Raw genomic sequence first — 25,474 nt, 5'->3', positions numbered from 1 at the left:
TTCTTCTGCCAATCAGCAGTTCTAGTTTTTTTATCTCTACCAAATTGAACTAGTGTTTCGATGTTGTTTCTTTCTTCTTTCGTAAATACAGGACTTACGATTGAACATCTCACAGGATTTGCATCGATACCTGTTTTGATTTTTTTAGATTCTTAGATAATCGGAAGAATTTCACTTATTTGAAAATATTTCACGATTTCTCAAGGGATCTTCTATGCAAAATTCGAAAAAAAAAACATTGACTTGCACGTGGTTTTATGGATTTCAAAAGATTTCACCGAGTTTCTACGGTTTTAATTCATCTGCAAACGCTGATTTGTATTCGGTTTTACGGATTTGAAAAGATTTTAGCGCATTTCTGAACTTTTTTAAATTACTTCAGTTTTTGACTCTCGTTTCAATGAGAAAATTTTAAAAACGTTTTCAAGCGATTGGAGATAATTTTAGATGATCCTAAAAGATTGACGTATAAGATTTAAGGTATAAAAATTTCACAAATGTAAAACCGTGAAACTAAATTGCGGGGTTAAGATTATCAATTAAAAAAGTTGTGTAATGTTTAAAAGTTGTTTAATTCGTGTTCAAAAATTCTATAATATTCGCTGAGTCGAAACTGTAAAATTTGAAATAATAAATCAGTGATGACTGTAACGAGAATTGGTCTCGTCGATTTTTTCTTTGTTCCTCGTTTTTGTCGATAATAATTTTATCCCACGATATTGGATCCGCGATTTCAAAATTACTTCCGTTCACGAGAAGCAAATAATTTGTACAACGGCTCGGAACAAAAAATTAAAAAAAAAAAAAAAATAAAATAAAAAATACAGCCCTCTACCGAATGAAAAATGTTTCTTGTCCTTCTTTATTTCGCAGAAAGGCCCGTGGCTACGTTTTACATTTTGCAAGGTGAAAACACGACGAGTTTCTTTATCTCATTGTCAGTCTAATCCGACCGCAACAGCTGGAAAAATAGGCTGCAGCAGATTTGGACTCGGGGGTTGAAATTTCGGATAGAGCCGGACGGACGAAGCACGCTTTTCATGCATATTTTTCCTCGTCAGCTGTACCCGCTATTCGGGGTCCATGCTGAACGAAATGAAACCCTGGGAAACAAGGGCGCGCATACCGGCATCGTTTTATTCCCGTATATAACGCGTTGACAGAAGATGAACGCCGTAGCGGAACTAGCGAGTCATTCAAGATACGACGGAAGGCTGCTCGAAAGGCGAAGAAGTGAAGTTCCGAACTTGAAAAGCTCCAAAAACGCCAAATTCCAAATTTTTTCTGGAGCAAAACTTAAAATCGAAAAATCAAACTTTCTTGTTTCGTACAAGTTTGATTTTTTGCTTCAAGTTTCGCCGCCAAATAATTCCGAAATGGACGCTTTTGTGACATTTCTCAAATTCGTAACTTCAACCCCGCCCCAGTTTCTCATTTTGAGCTCAATTTGTATCGCCCGTAAAAGTTTCTGTGCATTTCTAATGCTACGAGTTATTCGATTATGGCTGACAGTGATTTCACCGATATTATCGATTGGTATGAAGATCCAGTTTTTTAATTTTTTGCTTCTTGGTTCTAGTTCCAAGATCAAAGTCAAAATCGGGTTTTGTTGTGACACAAAAAAGCAGGAGAGTGAAAACGAAAATGGCTCAGTCAAGTCCGGCCCTGAATACCCGATATATTCACTTTGTGCGAATTTGAATTTAAATCAAGTGTCTGCCTTCTTGCCCGAGATACTCTCCACGGGCTTCAAAGCAAGTGCAGGGCATATACGGTCCTATACGGTCTACCTATTTTGTATAACAAATTTCAAGATATTCAAAGCTGCGGGATGCGGAAAATATCGTTATGGCTGCGTAGTTCCGGTTGATTCAAATTTCAAAATTTTCTTTGGGTTGTAAAAAACGGCAAATCATCCTTTTTTCACTGATCCGGAGACGCAATTTCACCCGAATCACGAGCTGACTTTTATTTTTTTTAGATACGTAACCAAGCAAAGGAATGCACATTACAGACATTGAACGTAATAGCATTATAAGCAAATAAAATGGTCGAATTTTTTAAAAGATGTCCCCAAAATTAATCAAAGGTCTTTGAATTGAGTGAAATTATAAAATTCTTAGAGATAAAACCCTGCTGTGATTTCTTCGAAATTTAATTTCTGAATTCGATTTTGAATAATAATATACATATAGTTATGCTTGGCCAAAGATCGATACTTTTTATTGATTCTGATACGAGACAGTTATAAATTAAATATTCATTAAATTATTATATTTTCAAACTACGAAGATCTCTTTGAAAATACTATAATTATAGTCAATAGCTTGAGAATCGTTGCGAATTTTGTAAACTTGTTTGATCTTTTAACTCTACTATGTTTCATTTTATTCAGAAAACTGTTATCTATAAATTCACTGAAACAAATTTTCATTCTTTCAACAGTAATCAGTTAAGTGTTGCCATTTTTTTGTCTTTTTCTTTCATTATAATCAATCACATCGATGCAATGGTGTGAAATTAAATATTTATCGACGCCAATCTAATGAGAAAAAAAAGTTTCAGTGAATCTTCAAAAACAGACTTCGACAGTCATCTGATCAAAATGAACCATTCATAAAGCGATGAAATGAAATTGAACAGATCTGCTAGATTTTCACGACGATATCACAGTGATTTCAAACGAAACATAAGCTTTCGCTGAAAATTGCAGTATTTTTTATTATAGCATCGCGCGTCTTATGGTATAAGGTCGTAACCACTAAAAATGCGATTTTAGTGTCAAAAGGGCGTATAATTTTTATTTTTTTTTTCCACCGAGTGCTCTGAAAATTATCAAAACGTATTATCTAACCGCAATCAAGCGTTTGAAAATATAAAGGCAAAGGGTCGTATGTCGAGCAGGTACGACTTTTCTCCATTAATAAGTACATGAAAATAAAAGATCGAAACAAAAGGTCGCAAAAACCATTTTTTTTTGTCTCTCTGCAAACGCTCTAAAAACCATTGAAACCCATAAATAAGTTGAAATCTGTGAAAATCCACGAATGTTGTAAAAAAATTCTTGAACATAAACAGAGAAGGGGCTAAATATTGATTTTTTTTTCTTTTCAACCGCTTCAAAAACTATTGAAACGTATAAACAACTGTGATTATTAAAATTATACAGTGAGGATGTCGATTTTGTGAACGTCGATTATCCAAATCGTCAATTATCGGAATGATAGGGTCAACAATAATAGCAATAATAATTTATGGCGGTTACACCCTTATACAATTATCGTAGTTGATCATTTTTTCAATGGTCGTATCTACGATTATACACGATATTTTGCTTTCAATTAAACTGTTATTCGGTTTCAACGTTTTTCACCATATTTTCATGTTTTAAAGATAGATGCGATAAAAAAAAAATGTTGATATTATCAATTAAGAATCTTACGACTACCTCGCAAAAGGATCAAGAAGTAATTTCGATACCTGGCCAATCAACCTGCGTAAATCTTCAAGGTTGATTCGTAATCGTTGTAAAAATCGTTATTACGCACGTTAAAACTTGACGTGACGAATGAATATACAAATATGTGAATAAACAGAAAATGGATAGTTGTGAAAGGCTTGAACAACAACCGCGCAGTGAATAATAATAAAATATATCTAAGCGTCGTAAAGAAGGCTCGTAACAACGCGGATGCAGGTTGTCCATAGAAGTGTGGCCGAGGTGCAGAGCCGAGGATTCCAAGGCGAGACATAAACTGTATTTCCCTTTGTTTTACGAACTCATAAAACGTGACGGTGAGCCATATGGAAATCAGTGCATGGTTATGCCGGGGAATGATAGAAAGAGGATTTGCACCTCGGAGTTGAAAACAGTGGCATTCGCAAAAACTGAAAGAAGCAAAGCGCGAAGGAACGAACGAACAGCTTCCACTACGGATTATATCTACGTGTTCCATTCCCGGCGGAAGATGTTTCCCATTGATGGTTGAGGACAGTCGAGGCAAAAAAAAGTAGCAATACAAGGCCGTTTCTAGATACAGATTCCCGTACCGACGTATTACCGACACTCCCAATGTCGGTACAGAAATCTGTACCCAGAATCGGGCTTGCATTGGGAGTGTCGGTAAGATGTCGGTACGGGAATCTGTATCCAGAATCGGCCTTGCATTAGGAGTGTCGGTAAAAGGAATCTATATCCAGAACCGGTCTTGTATTACCACTGAAAAATAAAACAAGGTTTTAAATGCGTACGTACGGGGTTTTTTTTTTTTTTTTTTATTGTCTCTGAAGTGTTGCGCGCGATGATTTTATGGTGAAAATTTTCAAACTTCTATATTATTTACACTTTCCTCGACGTTTTTTACAGCTCTTCTTGTTACTACCGGTCATTGCATGGCCGTGAATTCTTATCACAGTGAGTTAGACGTGCCAGTTGAATCGCACCGAGTTCGCTTCGAGGAAATTGTCAGCGTTATTGACGATAATAATACCCCGTGCATAATGATTGTTGGGTGCGAAGGATGCGCGGATATCTATCATTTCACCTCCAACAACCACAGCAACAGGTTTAATGTCGCGGTTCTCTGTCTCATTGTAAATGGAAGAATGATTAAATTCATTTATACGACGGGTGGAAAGACGGATTTTCATAAAATGTCATCCCGAAACTTCGCAAGACGTCGCCAGTTTTCACGGGAATTCATTACCAGACTCTATGGACGCCATTATATTTTTTATTTTTATTATAGCGATATAACGCTGGATATTAAAAGAGATTCAGAAAATGGATATATGCATAAGGTACTCACAAAAAATAACGATGCGTTGACTCTTCAGTGAAATGCCGTAGATGAATTGAACTTTTCTTCGCCACGATGCACTTTTGCCGGAGGAAACTGCTGCAACATCAAAAATCATCACTGTGGGTTCAATTTTAGATGTGTTCTTTTTTTTTCTACTTTACAGATCCATCAAAAAATATGAAAGTGAGTTACGATTGACGAAAACGGTCGTTTTTTCTTTTTTTTTTTTTTTTTTTTGTCAATAAGACGAGTAAACAGAATGTTGACGTATTCAACGAATCCGTCATTCCTCGTGTTGTCACAACTGGCTCGCGCGGTTCGTTTGATTTACGTTCGACGAAACAGACGTGAATGTATAAATAAGCAAGAGAATCCTCGCGTCGGTATGTTCAGCGTAATTCCGGCATAAATGCGAGAAATAAAAAACGATGTAAAAATGAGGGGAAAAGGAGAAATCATTCTCAAAGGCCTGGAACGAGCGACAACCGCTTTTACTCCGATTGCCTCGAGCCACGACGTTTCGCAGAACCTGACTTTGACCTGATTACACTTCAAAAGCTCAGACTCGAGGCCGGGACCGCATCGCGTTGGGAAAAAAATGTCCCCGATCGAGAAAAATCAACCCTTCGGAAAGAACCACCTTTCCATCCCTCGAAGCTCCGCACTGCGAAATAAGGAGGCGAATAGCGCAGAGGCCAAGTCGGTGAAGTCGAGGTTTCAAGCCCTTTGTCACGAAGCTCGTGAAAAACGCTGTAGTGAATACTTTGGAACAGAACCAAGTCACGTGAGACTTATACAGCTTGTCTTTGTCGAAAGAAATTGGCAGGATGTTGTCGAATCTGAAAAATCGGCGACAGGCACGAATGCTCCTCGTTTTTTGCTTTCGCTGATTTTTAACGTACTTTCAACATTTTTATGACCATCGAAATATCCGAGGGGTTAATCACTCCTGAAATGTGATGTACAACTTTCCGTGAATCTTGTGAAATCTCTTGAAATTTTTGAAATCATCTGAAATATTTTGTAATGTATGAAATCTTTTGAAATCCTACGAAATTTGCTGAAATCTCTTAAAATACACTGCAATATTTTGAAATCACTTGCAATCCTTTGAGATCTTTAGAAAACTCCCGACTTCGTCTAAAATTATTGTAATCTTTTAAAATATTTTGATGTCTTTGAAATTTTTGACATTTGTCCAAATCTTTTGAAATTTACCGAAATTCACTGAAATCATCCGAAATCCTTGGCGATCCTTTGAATTCATTGAAATCTTTTGAGATCCTTAGAAATCTTCTGGAGTCTCTTAAAATCTCACGAAATCCTTTAAAATTCTCGAAATCTTTTGTAATTTTAGAAATCCTCTGAAATCTCCCAAAATCATTAGAAATCACTTGAAATAAATTGACATCCCTTGAGATCCTTACAAATCTCCTGAAATTGTCTGAAAACATTTTCTAAACCCTTGAAATCTTTCAAAATCCTTGAGATGTCTGAAAATCTTTTTAAATCGATTGAAATCGTCAAAAATCTTTTTTAATCCGTTGATTTCATTTGAAATCCTTTTACCAGAGGGTCGAGGCATCGTGGTTTCTATCTCGGGCTGTTTTCGAGCCATCAAGGTGTCCGCTCGAGTTTGGATGGACGTGAGATGTTTGGCTGGAGGATGGATGATATGACCCGAGTGAGATATTATTTTGCGCGTGTTTATCAGGGCGAGAACGTCGACACGAATTTGGCGGCGGGGAAAACCGGCTTCGGCCACCCTCCGCGGCCTCGCCTCGCCGCCCTGCACAGCACGATTTGGCGAAAAGGGGGGTGAAGCCCGAATGGGACCGGAGGAGAGTGCCGAAAATCTCGCCACCCCGAAGCGCGAGGCTCGATCATACATCATCCCTACGCGTGGCGGCGGCCATCGGCGCCCGCAACAAGCCATTCTTCATCCCCGAGCGAAGCGCGCGAACCGCCGAATCCACAGCCGGCCCACCCCCTTTCTTCTTCGTCCCTTTTTCCCCCGCACTTTGACGAGAGTCAAACTTTACACGGCGTGAATTAGAGAGTGGAAAAAAAGATTGGCCAAAATATTTTCCTCCACCGAAATTGGGCCACGAACCTTTATACCTATGTAGGTATATATATATATATATATATACGGTATGGGATTATGGAATGTCACTTGGACCGCTGCTTTTTGTAGGGTGTTCGTCGAACCATGGTGTAACATGGCGCGCAGATGGGTGTACAGGGTGTTCCATTTCGAACGAAACGTTGAAACGTCTCTGTGACTAATGGTTCGGTCAAAATATGATTCGGATAAGAGTTTTCAGGGGTATCATGAGGATAGGGTACGACAATATCAGTTTTTTTAATCGAACGAGTAAATTTTTGTTTAGGAAAAAAGATTTTTCTTGTTTTTCTTTCTTTTGTGTCTGTGCGTATTCAAATTTGTAGCCATTATAGTTCAAGTCATAGTGAAATAGTGCAATCGTCACATAATAGGCTTTTCACATCGAATTTTTCAAGACCTGAAAATCTGTTGCATGGAATTTCAAAATGGAGAAAGACGAAGAAAAGCAAAATGTGGAATCGTCAGAATTCTGCTGATTTTATATTTTGGATTGTTATATTTTGACCGTTTCACATTTCGACTTTTCTATATTTCGGTAATTCTATCAAATAGATATATTGTAAGTCTTTTTTTGTGCGGCCATTTCACTTTTTGACCCTAGCGCAAAAGTTCAGGTGTTTTGCGAAGTTCGAGAAAAAAATAGAATTTAAAAATCGCCAAATGGCAACCCGGATGTTTTTGATTTCGGAAAATATCGAAGTTGAAAGACAGATGCGTTTTTTTCTTTTGAAAATTGATCCAAACTTACATTGTTGCCAAATTCAAAAATGACAGTTCTCATCACTGACATGCTTTGCAAAAAATGTCAATGTTGCCATTTTTTCAATATTCAAGGTCTGTTTTCATCGAATTTCAAAACGCCTACAAGTCAGCTGACAATGAGAATTATATGATTGTGAATGACAAAATTCGAAAACCCCTGAAACTGTCACATTAACAGTTACAAAGCTACATTCAGCAGAAAAAGAAATCAATGGCGCTTCACAAAATCTCCTTTGTGTAATTGACTTCTCAAAAATGACCGATTTTGTAAACAAACTGATATTGCCTTTTGTGGCTGGCTCTAAACCTCGCAACTTCTATTTGACTGGGGCTTCTGATTTCTCGATAGAACTCGAGAATTCTCGGCTAAGAAATCCCGGGAATTCTCGAATTTTCGAGAAATTTCTAAAACTTTTTAAAAATCATAAAATTGTAAATTAAATGCAAAATAAAATTAAGCTTATTAACAATCATCAACGTTTATTATTTATTCAATCTTGTTTGGATTAAAATTTCAATTACTTGCACATTTTTCTAACAAAACTAACTAAATTAAACGTTGTGTATCCTGCTATAAAACTATTAATTTCTCTTTTTATTAAAAAGTAGGTACTTTGAATATGTATCTTAGCTTCCTTCCTGACGTAAGGTAAAAATACGAACCACACAGTTTTTCGATTAAACAAGCAATAGGTACCTGAAGTATCTTCGTAAAAACAAACTTTTAATTGAAGTTATATACAGTATCTACAGTTACATACTATCAAGACGTGATTTCACGATTTCTCGACACTTTTTTCTTGTCTCGAGTACAGCCAGGTTTCCCGAAAATTCTTGATTGAAGAAGACTCGACCAGAAACCCTATATATTTGATTATGAAATGGTCTTTGATCGTCATGTTCAAAATTTTATAACCACGTTCTCGTCTGTTCTGTACTGAACCACCGTTCGTAATAAATAATAGCGTACTGAAAATATCCTCAACTATTGCATCAATTTGCTAATTCTCTTCGTTAGGCGTAATCACCAAACTTTGTATGAAATGAAGTGAGAAATGACTGGGTAAAGTGATCCCGTATAATATGGTCAAGGGTGCGGAAACAGTATTTCCGACGAACACGTAATCGACAAACAAAAGCGGTGGTGACAACTGCTAAAAGCATTCACCCCTTCCGTTTCCAATTTCAGTTCATCGGCGTTCAGTTTAACTTTGAAATCCGAACGCTGATTGAGTGAGCGTAACTTGAACATGTCCCGGGCAACAACACCGCATCAGAAAAGCCGCTGAGTTGTAGATTCGTAAAAAATGATTGGTACTGTTTAGAAGCTCACTATCCAAGTCTTACCACAGCTTGAACATCTCTCAGAGAAACTGTTTGCGAGCATTGAAATTCGAAGAGCAGGTCCATAGTGTGAGGTAAAGTGGGAACCGTAAGGAACCAAGGAATTGGCACACTTGCAGCTAAAGACAGGTTTCTTGTTTTGTGCCGTTTGGCTGGTAAGGACGAACGGATAAGAACACCGCGGAAAGTTAGCGCGAGAATGATATTTGGGAGAAGAAGGTAAATAAGGAGATTGGAAGGGCTTTAAATTGGACAGCTTAACGACTTCTCGAAGCAAAGTGGCTCCGCGGCGTGGCGGTGAAAAAGATTCCGGAACGGGAGGAAACAATACGAAGAGGCGGCCACTGTGCCCGGCTCTTAGCATATCTATACCCAATTAGCAGTTACATTAAACTTGGTAATTGACTCGGGCCGATCGGAGTTTTCGAAAGCCATGGATCCCAGTTGAGAGCGTTTAAAACATTATCTCGCCTATTACGGCCCCCAAATATCCATTAGGGTTTTACCAACTCGTTACAAACGGTTCGGACAAACTACCCGCCCTTCGATCAATCTTTGAAGAAACTCGCTCAGCCCCGGTAACCTTTCCCAAATCGCGGGGGCGCGATTGCCGGACGACATGCGGTCAATCATCCTGTCCTCAATCAGTGCACTTCGCGCTTCTGCCATTCAGTGCTCAACCTTTTCCCGTGACAACCGCACTTTGCCATCTGTCATGTAGAAATGCTGAAATGTGGAAATCAGGACTGGGGGTAAAAATTCTCAATCATTAAAGTTCGCACTGATGGTCACGTCGAAAGTTATTGGTTCGAATGGTTAAATTCCTCGAATGACACGTCACTCCGAAATTTTAAATTCAAAAGTGTCGCAGTTCCGAATGTTCGAATACGTGAACTTTATGCCCACCTTCACATTATATGCGGCAAACGTTTCACGACATAATTATGTGAAGATTGGTAGCGTTTGGTCTTTTGACTACTCGAAGCTTTTGATTTCAAGCATTCGAAATAACGTGTTTCAAAAGCTCACCAGTTCTAAGAAATGCCTGATCTGGTCTTCAACAATTTTGAATTCCCATTTCAGCTACGATGGGATTCGATGTAACGGTCTGAAATGTAATCTGAGCTTGGACAATTCGAAATTCTTACACTCACCGCGTTTCATCGGTTCAACTGATATCCTGATTCCATGTTTTACGCTATGTCCGTGTTTTCAACTGATACAAATCTTGACGAAACTTTCTTGGGTCGTGAATTTGTTCTACCTCGAACACATATCGACATGTGAACCGTATAAAACAGTCTTTAACAATGTGAATTCCGCGTCTTGTTAATATTTTCGGAACACCTTGCAGTAGAGAAGAATTATCTCATTCCGCATTCCCGACACGGGTTCATTACTGTTGCGGTGCTAAATTTTAGGGGAATTACATTATTGTTGATGAGAGCTCTCAACGTCTTTGTCGAGAGCTGACTAAAGTTGGTGAAGTTTGGCGCCACGGTTTCAGCGATAGCAGATTGAAACGAATCGCGATGATAAATTATGGCAAAGACGTTCGCGCTCTTGCGAAATAAATTTGTTCGAGTGCAAAAGGAAACTATTAACCTCCCTAATTGTTGATTAACTCTTTCGACGGTGAGTTAAAAGATTTTACGTTCATCCTGGCCGTGACAGAGAAGAGAGAGAGAGAGAATTTTTATTTTTCCTTTTTTCTTTTTTTCTCTTTTTCTTCACGTTCGTTCGTTGCGTTATATGGGAAGCGATTTGCGCGCAGTGCGCGTAGCAGCTACGCGAAATGGAGATAGAAGCAGCGATGGAGGCGAGATGCGGGGATTCGTATACATTAAAATGAATTGGAATTGAAATTGAAATGAAAATAAAAGCTCGCCGGTCGTTTTACCGCGTTCGGCTCACGTACCAGGTGTATATCTCTATTCTTCAACCTTTCGCAACTGATTTTTATTAAAACCCGGGCCAGCTCTTTTCGTTCCTTTCTCCCTCTTGCTATACTCTGCCACATTACTACAAGCTGAACGCAACTGAAATAAATCACTGTAATTACGATGAGATTTCACGCACGTACAAGATATTCCACATACCTACCGGGTGGCGAGATGAATTTTTCCTCCGAAATTGAACAGTAGGTATCGAAATTATCACCGATTCCGGTAACAAATCCCTAACAAATTCGAGGAAATTAAAAATAGCAAAAGTTCAAGGATAGTTTCCAGGACTTTCGAAGGACAAAAAAAAAAAAAAAAATAACATAAATATTCAAGGACATTTTCAGGACCGCTGGACACCGTGATACGAAAAAGGATACCCGCGACTCCTTGTTGACGCACAGTTCCAGGCCAGATACACAGATTAGGAAATTGACTTTTTACGCATGTACAGAGTAGGTGAAAAGTCTGCTATTCTTTTTGCCAATCCTTCTCCCTTGCGGAGAAGAGAGGCACCGTAAAAGTTTTAAATTTTGTCTAGACTCCCCGTCCAATTTTTCTTACCACCCCCGAGCCAGCCTGATTCAAGAGAGACGCGCGGGATCTCGGAGTGATGAGAATGCTTTTTCCTCTCTTTCTCGTTGTTTCCCCCGGCTCGTTTTGCGTCGTAATTTTGGACCGGGCTCTCTGAGCCCTGATAAAAAAAAAAGGACATCCGCCCGTATTGCGTAACGGCGTGCGCCTCACGGTTATATATTTCAAAAAGCAGACATCGGCTTATATTTATGGGATACTTTCTTCTCCCATAAGACGCCCCACCTCGCCTACGTCCGACGTCGATGAGTCTTGCCGATCAGCGCCAAGGTACCGTAACGCGCATCCTTACTGCTCGTAATATATGGAAAGGATATGCCCGGACCTTTCAGACCTGTCACTATTTTTCCTTTTTCACCATCTCGCAACATTCGCACAATACCAAGCGAAACGCGTCGTCCGATAAAGATTCCGTGAATATATGTACTTCAAAACTTCATGGGAAACTTCATAGAAAACTATTCAAATGGCTTTTCAAAGCAGATCCAATATGACTCTGAATCACTTCGCGTGAATTCGTTAGAATTCACGAATTCGAAAAGCTTCGAGTGAATTCGTATTTTTTCAAATGGTTTCGCATGGTGATTACTTCAAGCAAATTGGACTAAATGTTGAAACTGCTTAAAGATGAATCGGTTGCGCTGACTAAATCAAACTTTATAAAAATAGAAAAGACAGTTTGAAAAATCCCCAGCAATTTTACTTCCAATAATGTTGGACAGGAAAAAAACAACGACATTCCTGCTATGCGGTAAAAAGTGATCCGAACAAATTGGTATGACACATGTCTAGATATCAGGAATTCGAAAAAAGGGTTTATAATCGGAACGTTCCAAGTGTTTAAACTCCAGTGTTTTTGATCCGATTCTAATGTTTTTCGGCTCATTTTGTCCTTTTCTTTTTCCTAACTTTTGATCAAGATGACCTAGCCGATTCATATCTAATGTAAATTGTCAAAATCGACGAACGTGATGATTCATAGTCAAACTGCCTGAGAGCAATTTTTAATTCCGCTTACCGCTCAGTCCTTAACTATTTTCATTTTTTACCACGATCGAAAAATATAGTTCCAGGTAGAAAATAAAAATTAGTTTTATAGTTGTTACCGGAAAGTCTAGTATCCGTTACTATTCTTTCTCATTACGATCACTGTTACTAGATTTTCTTGTAACTGTTGCGAAAATTTAACGCTTGTGCAACAATAAATTGACGTTAAAGCCTCGTTTAACTAAAAAACTAGAATAAACCTCACAAGCTGATTTTGCGTTGCAATAACCAAAAAAGTATCAACGATAGCGCAAAATGGTTCCGCGTACCTTGTTTTTCGTAATACCAACAATTTCAAACAGTTTTTTCAACGATACCAGTATTATTGAATTTTTCTAATTACTGTAACAAATGAAATTTTTTTCAGCGAGTGTGTCAAGATTCCATCATAAAAACATTATTTTTTCTATAAACAGGCTTGCATAACACGTTCGGTTGGAGAGCAGAAGGAAAAACCACTCTAGAAACGGAGGTACGAGAACTCTGGTAAAAATTTCAGCCTCATCTCTTGCTTTCGTAGGAAAACCCCATACATATGGTTTTACTCTAGAAAGTATGTAACGGGTTAATTATACCTGTGGCACTTGTTCGTTGAAACTAATGAAGGAGTGGCAATGGTTGCTCACGTGTTGCAGCTGAGCCCCTGTTTGCGTAATCCCGTAGAGGCGTGCATATATATGGGGCGTTCCACGCCAATTCAGCAAACGATTGATAGTGACATTTTTTAATCTCACCAAGGATTTTTCCTACGTTAGTACGGAAACCTATATATAATATATATGTATATATATATATATAGGAAACAACGAGGTCTCACTTTGAATAAAATGTTTTTTTTTCTTGTTTCATAATAATCAATTCGAGTGTTTTTGATATGGAAGTTTAAGGAATTATAGGGTGAGGACGAGCGATTAAAAAATATGAAAATTTTTTTGAAACCTCTTCAGGCGTCGTACCGACGTAGGAAAAATCCTTGGTGAAATTAAAAAAATTTTATGGTCAAACGTTTACAGAATTGGCACGGAATGCCCCGTATGTATGCTTGTGTGCAATTGCGTTCACATCATAACCACGTCGTGGATCCGGGTAACGCGTACCATTGAAGAAACAGAAACTATCGAGTAAAGGATATATTACGAGGTCTACCTGTGTAACAAATGTTATACTAGATCACGACCATCATATTATGTAAGTAACGATTATCATTATCACAATTTCTCGTATCGTGTTAAACCACTGAGAATAGAATTAATCGTACAAAGCCTGTTCGCTCGGTTATACCTTTGCCTATAATATGGGCACATCCTGTGTGGATGCATGGATATTGTATGTGAGCTTAACGTGCGGATTCTAATGCGGGATTCATCCGAGAGCAACGTTTGTATGATAAAGACTCTAAATGGTGATGTAACCGCCAAGAACAGGATGAAGGTATATCCGATTGTTTTCACGTAACGCGACAAAACCGCAAGTACGTAATGCTTTCGTGGTTCCATTGTAAGTGTTAAAAATAATTGAATTGAGATATTCAGGTAAATAATTTAACCGACTTGGGGTGGTTTCAAGCCCAACTTCTGCTACCATCAAGTGACGAGATGTTAATTGAGACCAGTGTATACATGTTCTCAAGTGAGTACTTCGAGCGAAATTGCCCGACTTCAATCGACTTCTCATCGTCAACTAATTCCAAGTTTCTTGCTCAAGAGTAAGCTCAAGCTATAGGAGACACGTGTTCAAGTGACTATAAATTAATTCGTGCGACTTCGAATGCCTCAACTTGGCCTTAGGCGACTTCGAATGATTTCCAATAAACTTTTCAGCTCCAAGTTGTTTATCAAAAGTCACTCCACATGGATTTCCAAAGTGCTTTCGAATTCACGTGATTTCGAGTCCAACGCACACCAGCCGTAAACTTTAATGTTGAAAAAGACTGCGTGGTCATATGAAAGAACGACAGACGGACCTGATCCACCTTTCACCAGAGAAAAGTTCTCATCATCCTGCGGTTCGAGCAGATAGACATAAAGACACTCCGCTATATACCGAGCGGGGCTACGAGGTCGAAGATTTTCATTACCCAGGGCAGAATTGAAAGAGAGCTCTCGTTCGTGCCGTGATCCTCGTCAGACGGGCTGGAATTGGAGCAGAAATAGGCAATAGAAGTGGAAAGTGGGTCGTGGCTCGAAGTTGGTGGATGAAACCTGCATCTTCGTCCGAAGTCGCACAGCGAGGCCTCGGTGTATGGGTTATTCCCGTGGCAATGCACCGGGGTGTAAACAGTTTACGACTGGTGCATTGGATCGGCCCAGTTCTCCCCAAGGAAATGGCCGTTCGAGCATGGTTGACACGAACGTAAACGAGTTATCGATTCCCAGGAGACGCTGAGCGGCGGAATAGTTTATTTGGTTCTCAAGTACTAACGGATGATCCTTCGTTAGAGCGACTCATTCTGGATCGGAGACGAGGATCGCAGGTGCGCCGAATTTGAACCCTCAGTCCCTTGATTGACGTGAAAAATTTTAAAATCTGTTCGTGTCGTCCGGTAGATAGAAACTTGGATTAGGAATATGACCACTTTGTCTTTTTATCGTTATGGGACCCTCTGGCACAGGGAACAATGATAACTCTGAACCAAGACCATTGAGCCTTCGAGCCATTCGGGCAGAGAGATACTCGGCAAAGTTAGAGACTGAAGAATATCGATGCGAGGTCATGATTCGAAAAGGTTTCACAGACTTTCAAAAGTACCCATTCCCATGCTACTATCGCAAAACATTCATAAGAGAGAATGTCAAATTCTTAAACGGTTTTCAGGTTATGCGTGCGAATGCTGCGTTCCATGGAATTTTCGTTTACCCTTACATCGACTACTTCATATTTTGACGATGAATTTTTATTTCTGTTTAATTCTAGTACCCTAAACTCTGCACATTTCCAATCCATTATCTACTTTGAACGTGTTCAGAACACAGCTATGAATTAAAATTGTACCAAGAGAATGAGTAGATTTCAGTGCAAAGTTATTTAAGTCGCAACAAAGTGACAGTAACAGAAGGTTTGGAATATGAAATAGATGTTGATCTGCACCGAATGTGTGAAGCCAAGGAAAGAATATAATTTCAGTAATTTGGAGAGTCTTCGTTATCGATCAGCATAACAATAATAGCTAGTGCAATGCAAATCCCTTGGATATCAATCAATGACAGTACAATGATTATCAATCGCAATACGAGGTGTTACTATTTCGTTTCCTTAAATATCGAGCAGACACGGTATCGAGGTTAGTTTACTTTGAGTTTGACTTGAACGGTGACAGCTTTCTCACCTTTGTTTTGTATCGTTTTTCGATTGGTTCACCCTGCGTATGCGCTGGTAAAAAGTAAAAGTAATACAATTTTCTGTACGAGGTACGACGTGGCTTGGTTACAACGCGACGTAAAGAGATCGTTGGTACATGTGTTTGAAAAATGTAACGTTTCTTCGTTTCAAGTACATTTCTATTCTTCAACGAGAAGTCTGAAAGCGAGATGAAATGGAGGAAATCATGGATCGTCGGATGTGTGCGTTGACGAGGTACGCAAAGATTCCTCGGTGGAAAGGGACGTTCCTTTTTTCTTACCCAGGGCACATATAATCCCACACAGGGAACAAAGCGGTGCACAACTGGAAAATTGAACCTTTCCAGGCTGCGGAGTGTCGCGTGCATCGGATGCCCGTAAAATTCGTTTAAGCCCCACTTTTTACGACCCGTTTCCCCATTTTACGTCTGTATATATATATATATATATATATATATATACGGTGTGTAGCACACACATACAGATTATTTTCCCCCCGTTTCGTCCCTCTCTTGTTGCTGGTGTTATACTGCAGTCTTCTACACCGCGGAAAAGGGATGTAAAAAAAAATTACACCGCTCTACGCGATGCAATTTTATTTTTTCTCCGTTTTACCCACCCTCGCTCGATCTATTCCGTTATCTCTTCCTTTTTCTTTCACTTTCATCCCCGTAAACTCTCTTTAATTATGTACGTCCATATCCAAGGTAGCAATTTAATTCAATTTCAAAAACAACGAAGGAAGGTGACGCTGAGGATGAGAGGAAATATAAGAGAATGAGTAAAGAAATGCAAAGCAATCGATCGAAAAGTTTATACTCTGCGCTACGCTTCGTTTATGTATATGTGAATATATATATATAATATATATGTACACCAGCGAAATTCACGAGTCGAATATTATTTTTCTTCACCGGAGCGGAAATATCCATTTCACAATCTGCGCGGAACAAAAAAGAACTTTGTCGTCCCGTTTCTTCTTCTATTATTTCTAATTAACGTAGTTTCAACTCTTTTCAACTTTGAAAAATACTGTAAGAGGGTTATAGAATCTGAATATTTGTTCAATCATATCTTGTGCAAAATTTGGTAAAATTTTTTCGTCATATATCACGAGAATTAATACCTGTAAACTATTCGAATAAATACATTTTAACTTGTCGTTGGTCAAAGCTTGAGAAAAATAATTTACATCGATGTTCTTGATAGTCTTGAAATTTTTTCACCTACGTGATATTTTACTAAGGCGTCAATAAAACTATCAATCGTTGAATTATTGCGTATAAACCAATTTCCCGAATTAAACCCTTAGGTTGTCTTTGCTTATACGTGCGTGATCATATTTTTCGAATCTTTATGAAGAAGTACGTTGAGATTCGGAATATTCCTTAACGTATTTTTATAATTTTTGGGGGAGTTGAAGTAAACGAACTGATTGTTACAGGCAAGGAGCTCTGAAATTTTCGCAAATAAAAGATCAATTACGTATTTGTTAAATGATCCCACGAAACGTTTATTTATAAAATATACATATCTATTTCTTCCCAAAAAAAAACATGCAGTTTACGAAGGAACAACGTAACTCTTAATTACTAGTTCTTACGTTTTAACTGATTGGCACGATGAAAATAATTACTTTATGGTCCTTAATTCAATGGAAAAGGATGGAACTGGTTAACTCTCTCTGTGAATACTTATTTTTTTTTTTTGACACATTTTGACTGTACACTTTTTCAAAGTTTTTTGGGCTTTCGAAAAATATGAAAAAAGTACAGGGCTTTTTCCGGAGCGTTAACTACATTATCCAAAAGTTGACAGACTCTAAAGTATCGAAGTATTGTTCATAACAATAGACATCCAGAAAACGACTCTTTCTTAACAAACCCAATATTCGCACGGAAGGTTAATCCAAACCGAAAATAATCTTCGTTTGACACTGAAACGCCTCTAAATCAATTACATAAAAAATTAGATTGCTTTTTCACCCAAGGGCTATAAGGAAAGAAAAAAGATAGAATAGGGAAATAAAGTTCATAATACATTAATTTATTTCCCTAGATCTGGTCGCTGTCTACTTCCCACCACGTCAACATAATTTAATCATGTTTCACGTGAATTGCGTTCGATGTGTGAGTAATATTGGTAAGTTACGGAACAGGAAGTTACGAGCAATGAACGTTGTCCTCCGGTAATTTTAAGACTTTTGGTCCCTGCAGAGCAAGTCGTCGTACATTACACCGTTTAAAAAGGCAAGAAAGTCGTAAAGATGCGAATGAGGGGCTAGGAACTGAGGGGATGAAGGAAGAGGATGAAGGAGAGGGGAGGGGGAAGGAAGGCAGCACGGCGCAACGACCAATTCGAATTCAGCTCAACTACGCGAATATCGGAGCGAAGGGGCCGGAGAAGTTTCGATGGGAAAATTTACGTTCCAGAGTTTTCGCGTCTCCCTCTCCCTCTCCGTCCTTCTCTCTCTCTTTCTCTTTCTCTTTGCGTTTTCTTGCGCTCATTGACCCGCCTGGGGTTCCTCATTGTTTGCTTCCTGAATGCTCAGTCTCTGCCTGCCAATGTCGATGAACTTCGTGAGTTCCTTCACTGATCCGCATACCGCATGATCGCTGTTACTGAAACCTGGCTCAGGGACCAGGTCATACTGGGGGTACAGACGATGTTACCGTCCTACGGGATGCGCATAGGGTTAATCGTCAGGGACGACGATGTTTTGTGCGTAAAGTGCACGTCAACAACTTCCAAGACTGTCGTTGGACGTGCTCTTTTTAGTTTGAGATGAAGATCCTTGGCTCTTACCAAGTGTAAAAAGCTACCGACTTCTTTGTCTGCTAGGGTTTCGGTTGACGACTCTAATGAACAATGTCTATCAAGTATATGATTTTCTTGACCTCGATAAAGACGAATAAGTACTTGTTTCTTGGATATGCAGGTCAGTGAAAACAACGTCGTACTAGAAGAGTCTCTTCCAGTCCGACCGTTGTTGTCTCAACGTCTGTACGGGTCATTTAATTTCAACGCCCGTCTTTCTTTGCCAGTAATTTTGACCCAAGATGCGAGCTTGGGAGTTCCGGATTGCACTGTATAATTGTAATGTAGAGATGTATTAAAAAAAAATTTTATTCCGTAAATCTGTTTCATCGTCATGTCCACATCAAGTTTTAGCATCCAAAAAATTCTCGCACCAGATTAATAAAAAAAATTCGTTCTGAGGAGGGCCCACACCCGGGCCGAAATGTTAGCAAATTGAGGTTTTTTCACTGATCTGCATATCCAAGAAACAAATGGTTATACTTTGTATGTAGTCCTGCGACTTTACTGTATGATGGCCCACAGTTGTTAGGAACTCTGTTGGGGTCCGTAGTGAAAACTTCACCTTTTCGCCAATCACTGATAAGCGTATCGATAGTACATGTAGTCCTGATAAGTTCCCGACACAGGGATTTGAGACTTGAAAATATCTGCTCATATGCCAGTGACTGTCTATTTTCTGAACTTAGTTACTACATACTGGCAAAGACGTCGGTTCTGTCACGACAGGCAAATGGTCCTTGATTCTTGTGGTATGACTTCGTAGCTACATCCTCTCCACTCTTATTCTCTTTGTTAATAATCTATCTTTCCCAATGCATGTTAAAATATCGCTATTTCCATCATGTAGAAGATTTCGCGATCCACGACAGTTACTTGCCGTCAAGTTCGAATGAAATTTTGGTCTTACAAGGAAGGTATCCCAGATCAACCTCGCCATTCAATTTCTTCTTTAATACCTATGTTGCAGTGGACTAGAAACATTAAAGAAGATTGCAAGAAAATCTAGTAACATTGATCGTAATGAGAATGAATAGTAACGGATACTTTACTTTCCGGTAACAGCTAGAAAACTAATTTTCATTTTCTACCTAGGACTATATTTTTCGATCGTGGTAAAAAATGAAAATAGTCAAGGACTGAGCGGTAACCGAAAGTAAAAATTTCTCTGAGTGTACAATGGATCTCCCTCGATTGGACCTACGGGGTTATCCTATCGACTTTGCAACCAGTTTCGTACCTTTGGATTATGAGGGATGGAACCCGATCAATAACGGAACACATACCTGACATGTGCGAGAGTAGCTCGACTACTATAACAATAAATCGGTTAAGGATGACAACCTATGATGTGGATGTTGGACTCAAGCACCGCTTAGTTGCGTCCCTTGTCTTTCCCATGACTAACTGCTGTGCGGGAGGCTTTACCAACTTTTCCGAGAGCTTGGACGGTGAGATTTCCACGACACTCAACGACTGAATTTTCTCTAAAACCCTCCACGAATGGCTTTCCAGCCTGTTTCACTGTTTCCATCCCAACCCATATCCTTTCCAGCCTAGCTACCAATCGCCGATTGACACCCTGGTTCCACCTCTGGCTCGTACGATGAAGTGTCAAAATTCTTTTGCATACGTTGGAACCCACTTATGGAACTCTTTACCCCCGGCGTAACATCACTCAACTGGCACTGTTTCTGTTGTAATGATTCAAGTATAACCGCTCAATGGGCGCGACACGAGCGGATGAGATTTGGCGCATGGAGTGGGACACGTGGTGTGTGTCGTCACTGATTTCAAACACAGTCAGAAGAAGAGGCTCTTGGTCAACGTCTCTCTAAGAAGGAGGAGGTGCTGAGGTTCTCATCTCCGAAATTGAGTATCAAATACGAAGAATTGACGAAGGTGTGGTAAAAGTAAATTTTGCTATAAAGACTTTTAAAACTCAAACAGCAAAAGCATCAAAAACCGCATAAAAATTAAAGAGAGACGATTTAAAAAGAAGAAACAATCGAAAATCAATAAGATATTCAAGAGTATAGTGCCTCAATGACAGACAATTATTTATAATTTTAACAATATACATCATTTTAAACATTATACACATGGAACGAATGAACGATGGAATGGATGAACGAATGAATTTTAAATACATTGACGGCTCGTGTTTTGATATATCAATAAATAGATTATATTGTGCTGTGCTAGTCGTACCTTAACAAATATACGCAATCTTCGTTAATGACATCAAATATAATTTCAAATCCAAATATATTCTTATACTGTCTTTCGATACAAGCTCCTTGAACATCTGCGTACAAAGGAGGCTGAACGTGTGTGTGAGATGAAAGGAATAGTACGATGTATACGGAATGCATCGGTTTTGTGTTTGTGTTAAACGGTGTTTTTTTTTTTAACTTTTTTTTCTATTTTTACGTACCCTTCGAAAAGTTAAGTTCAGCCTCAAGCGAAACATCGTGAAACCGGAACTCGGTAGTACAATTCTAAAAGGTGACTCATCCGGTTTGAAATTTTCAAACACTCCAATCGAAGGATCTCGAAAAGTATACAAGTTGAAAAACTGTTTTTGGTTTCATTTTGTAGACAATCAAATTTTTAATCTAAAAATGAAAAAAATGATCGAGCCATTATTTGTATAAGCTTAGAACACGGGTGAGATGAAAATTTACAAGGTAATAAGCATCTCCATTCATTTAATCAATCCACTTAACTTTGAACGTTCGTATTCGAATACAGGATGAATATTTTGGTGTCTGGTAGTGTCGACTTTTCTTTTTTTTCTCTTTTTTTTAAAGTAAAAATTTGATTGTCTACAAAATGAAGACAAAAAGAGTTTCCCAACTTGCATAATTTTCGAAATATTTCGTTTAGAGTGTTTGATAAAATTCAAACCAGATTAGTCACCTTTTAGAACTTCGCCACCGAGTTCCGGTTTCACGAGGCTTCGTTTGAGGATGAAAACTGACTTTTGGAAGGTTACGTGAAGAGGATACAAAATTAAAAGATGAAAAAAAAACAAAAAACCTGCCCTTGTGTTTATACTTTTTGTCCTGACGTATATTTCTATGATACCAGCAGTGTGTATCAGGCTCAACTCGATCACTGTATATTGTACGTTACAATCTGTTCCCAGTGCCAGTATAATCTTAATCTTCTTGTATTGTTTCGATTCACCGATCGACCTATTAATACTTTCAATGACTATCGTCGGTGTTGGGTACATTACTCCGTCATCAATTAAACATCCCTCAATCAATCAATCAATCTCTCTATTTCTTTCTCTCATTCTCCCCGTTTCACCCCGCGGGCGCTGGTAAAACCGAAAAGTAATCTGAATAAGAAAAGCTGAGCAAAGGTGGGTGGTGCATCGTTTCCCGTTCTAGTTAAATGAGGGTTTGTCAGTCAAGCCGTGCTCCGTGCCGTTCAGGGTCGGGGGTGGGGGGTGGGGGGGGAGGCAAGGTGAAAACTCGGGGCCGAGAAACAGGGGCGAGAGAAAGTTTTAATGTCAGCTCGCGCGAACGAGATTGGAGTGAACGGAAGACACCGAGAGATAGGCGCGATGAGGGGTGGATGGTAAAGGGATGAGGAGGAGCTAAGGGAGCAAAAGGGGCAAGCGTGGAAGGGTGATGTTGGGGGGGGTGGAGTGGGACGGAGAACGGGACGGGAGGTAGGGTTTGCCTTCTCTAGGGATCGCTCACGCTAATCGCTGTGCCTACAGCCTCTCTTCTCTCTTCTATCTTCGAACTGCCCCCTATCTCCGTCTCTATTTTTTTTTTTTTTTTATTTTAATCCTTTTTTTTTCAATTCCAATTCTCTCCCTTTCTCTAATTCATTCTTCGCGCCCGTCTCTGTACGAAAAGGTGCGGACGGCAGAGCGAATAGGTCGCGAGGCAAGGGTGCATATTAAAAGACGGTTAAAACGCACCGGATGAGAAGGAGCGATGGAATAAGCAAAAAATGAAAAAAAAAAAAAAAAAAAAAAACTCTATAAATGTTAAGACGAAATCAACTCGCACTGAAAAGTTGTTGAAATTTGAAAAACTATAATGGAATTGAAAAAACCTCGATAATTTTCTAGCTACACTTTCCCGCTTGAAATACAATTTGTTTTGTTTTTTTCTTTTCTGCAAGTGTAAAAAATAAAAAACGGGTAATTCGTTGATATTCGTTAAGATGAACAAACGGCAGCGTTTCGTCGACCTTTCTTAACCACTGTATAGAATCTTTTCTCGTTCCATTGATTTTCCATTCGCGAGTCAAGTATGATAAGAAATCAAAGTGATAAAGCCGACTGGGTTTATCCATCGCGAGATCCGAGTCTCACTTTATTTATTCGACAAATTTTCAACGCGTTCCCTTTTTCTTCGTCGCCGTTTCACCGCATCTTCGCAGGGTTACCTAGATCAGCCTTGAGGGCGAGCGGAGGAGTGTTGAAGCATTCGAACCGCGAAGAGAGTGCCGCAAAAAATTTGCATACATATAGCTTTGAAATTCATGAAAAATTCATAGAATAAATGGCGCATTAGTCAGAATTATCTTTTCTTTACTGCCAATAAGTTATTATATTATCAGGCTTGGAGGTTCCAACGCGATATACGTCGAGCTATATAACCTGCGCGATCGTTAAAGCTCGGAAAGATTTTTTACCCCTCCTTAAGGCCCCGGAAATCTCTGTAAAGTAAGCGTGATCAGTGCCAAAATTTTCATTTTTTTCTTCCTCCCCCGTCTTTCCGGCTCTAAAAAGTCAGTTTTAATTACACCGAATAAATTCTTTACTGTTTATCCTAGGATGTAACAAGAAATAAAAGAACATGTAAATCAATAACTCTATTCTTATTTCAACGTATGTTTTCATGATTTGTTTTTTTTTGTTTTTTTTGTTTTTGTACAGTATGTAATTTATTCACTTTTCTACCATATGAATTCAAACCTCGAATCCAACAGGGAGTGTTTCGTTGTATATTAATTATTATCAAGAGTCGGAGATATTATATTCATGTGCTCCGTATAATGTACTATACATACATACCCAGACGGGATGGTTATTTCTATTTTCAAAAGCTCGCGTGAGCAGCGAGTGATTAATTATCAATTCTGGCCTAAATTCTTTTTCTAGCACACCATCGTTTTCTTATTTCTATTTTACTTTACTCTTGATTCTTCTTTTGGAGATTGATAAAGAACCACAACTCAATCAGCGGCTTCATACTATTCGTACATATAAATTAGATATTATGAAACGTCCATCGTCAATTTCAATGCGGATTTTTTCCCGCAAATTCATCCTTCCTATGCTTCCCAATATTCAAAATGTCATCAGCAATATTTGACTGCGGCTATAGGGTTTAGGTATGAATATATAATTAGTGTTATGGGCAACATGAGTATATTTCAAGCGGAAAAACGATGTTTCGAAGGAAATAAGTGATTTTTTTTTTTCGTAAAAAAAAATACATCAAAAGTGCCAAGAATTAATTTCAAAGTCTGAAAAAATTTGTGCGTATTGCAAATTCAATTTCGAAGAACCAGTGGTATGGATTTTGCGACATCTCATTTGTTTCGGCGAAACATAAATTAAACAGACCTTACCACAATTGTTTCATTTTTTGATTGTTGAATTCTACGTAAAGAAAAATATGCCATATTGAAAAATTTTCAGTTCCGAGACATCGTTGCTTCATATAGCTAGAAATAGAGGTTGGGGATCCCTTTAAACGTCTTTGTAACCCGTGAATGTTGAGAAAATCATTTTACTCACCATTGAAATATTCTTTTCCATTGTCCCATTGGACTGGGTACTGCTTTCAACTCCTTGAAAACGCCAAAGACCTCAGATTTATGTTTCACAAAGTACACTTGACACCAAATTTCACAAAAAAAAATGCAAAAACTTTGTGAGACGGATTCCTCACTGGATCACACACGGCAATGCGAATGATTCCAAGCTGATCTTCCAGAATTAACAGCCAAACATTCTTTCGCACAAGGCAGTGAAATCCGAAACTCAAAATTTTGTGGAACACTTTGAACCTTCAATGCTTTTAGAGAATTATGAGTATGAAACTGAACTGCATTCTAATGCTATTTCTAATAAGTTTGACACGTTTGACTGCCAACCCTAGTTACTAGCTTCAGCTTCGTTCATGTTGCCAAATGCCATTTGTCCACATCACTCTTGCTTTTATGTTCCACGATATCCACTGAGTCTTTGCTCTTTATCACTTCACATACGGGGAAAATCTCTTGAAAGTTGAAAATGAACCGCGCATGCGCGAGTTTTATCGGCTATTCGCGCAGGCTGGCCAACCCGAGTTTTCAGCTGTCAAACTTTGTATCTTTCGGCAATGTAGTTGAGACGAATTTTCGAGGTTAAAATCTCAAATAATTGAGGTGGTGACTCGGAAAGATTTGTAAACCATTTGTTATTGTGTCGGAAAGTTGATTCTTCAAAAAAAACGGTCGGAATTTAATGCTTATACTCTTTGAAAATTCAAGCGTACACATTTTCTGTACGTTGGCACGCCTGCATCGCAGACAAGAATATCGCTGCAGGGAGATTTCACCGACCAATGAGATTCAATTATGTGGCGCATGCGCGGTTGATTTTCAAGTTTCAAGAGATTGTCCCGGTATATTACCCACACGTTCCGCATGGTTTTACACCTTGTCGTATGGTGGTAA

The sequence above is a fragment of the Neodiprion pinetum genome, chromosome 7 (assembly GCF_021155775.2).
Source record: "Neodiprion pinetum isolate iyNeoPine1 chromosome 7, iyNeoPine1.2, whole genome shotgun sequence".
In the NCBI taxonomy this organism is placed as follows: Eukaryota; Metazoa; Arthropoda; class Insecta; order Hymenoptera; family Diprionidae; genus Neodiprion; species Neodiprion pinetum.
Note: the sequence above shows the minus strand (reverse complement) of the source record.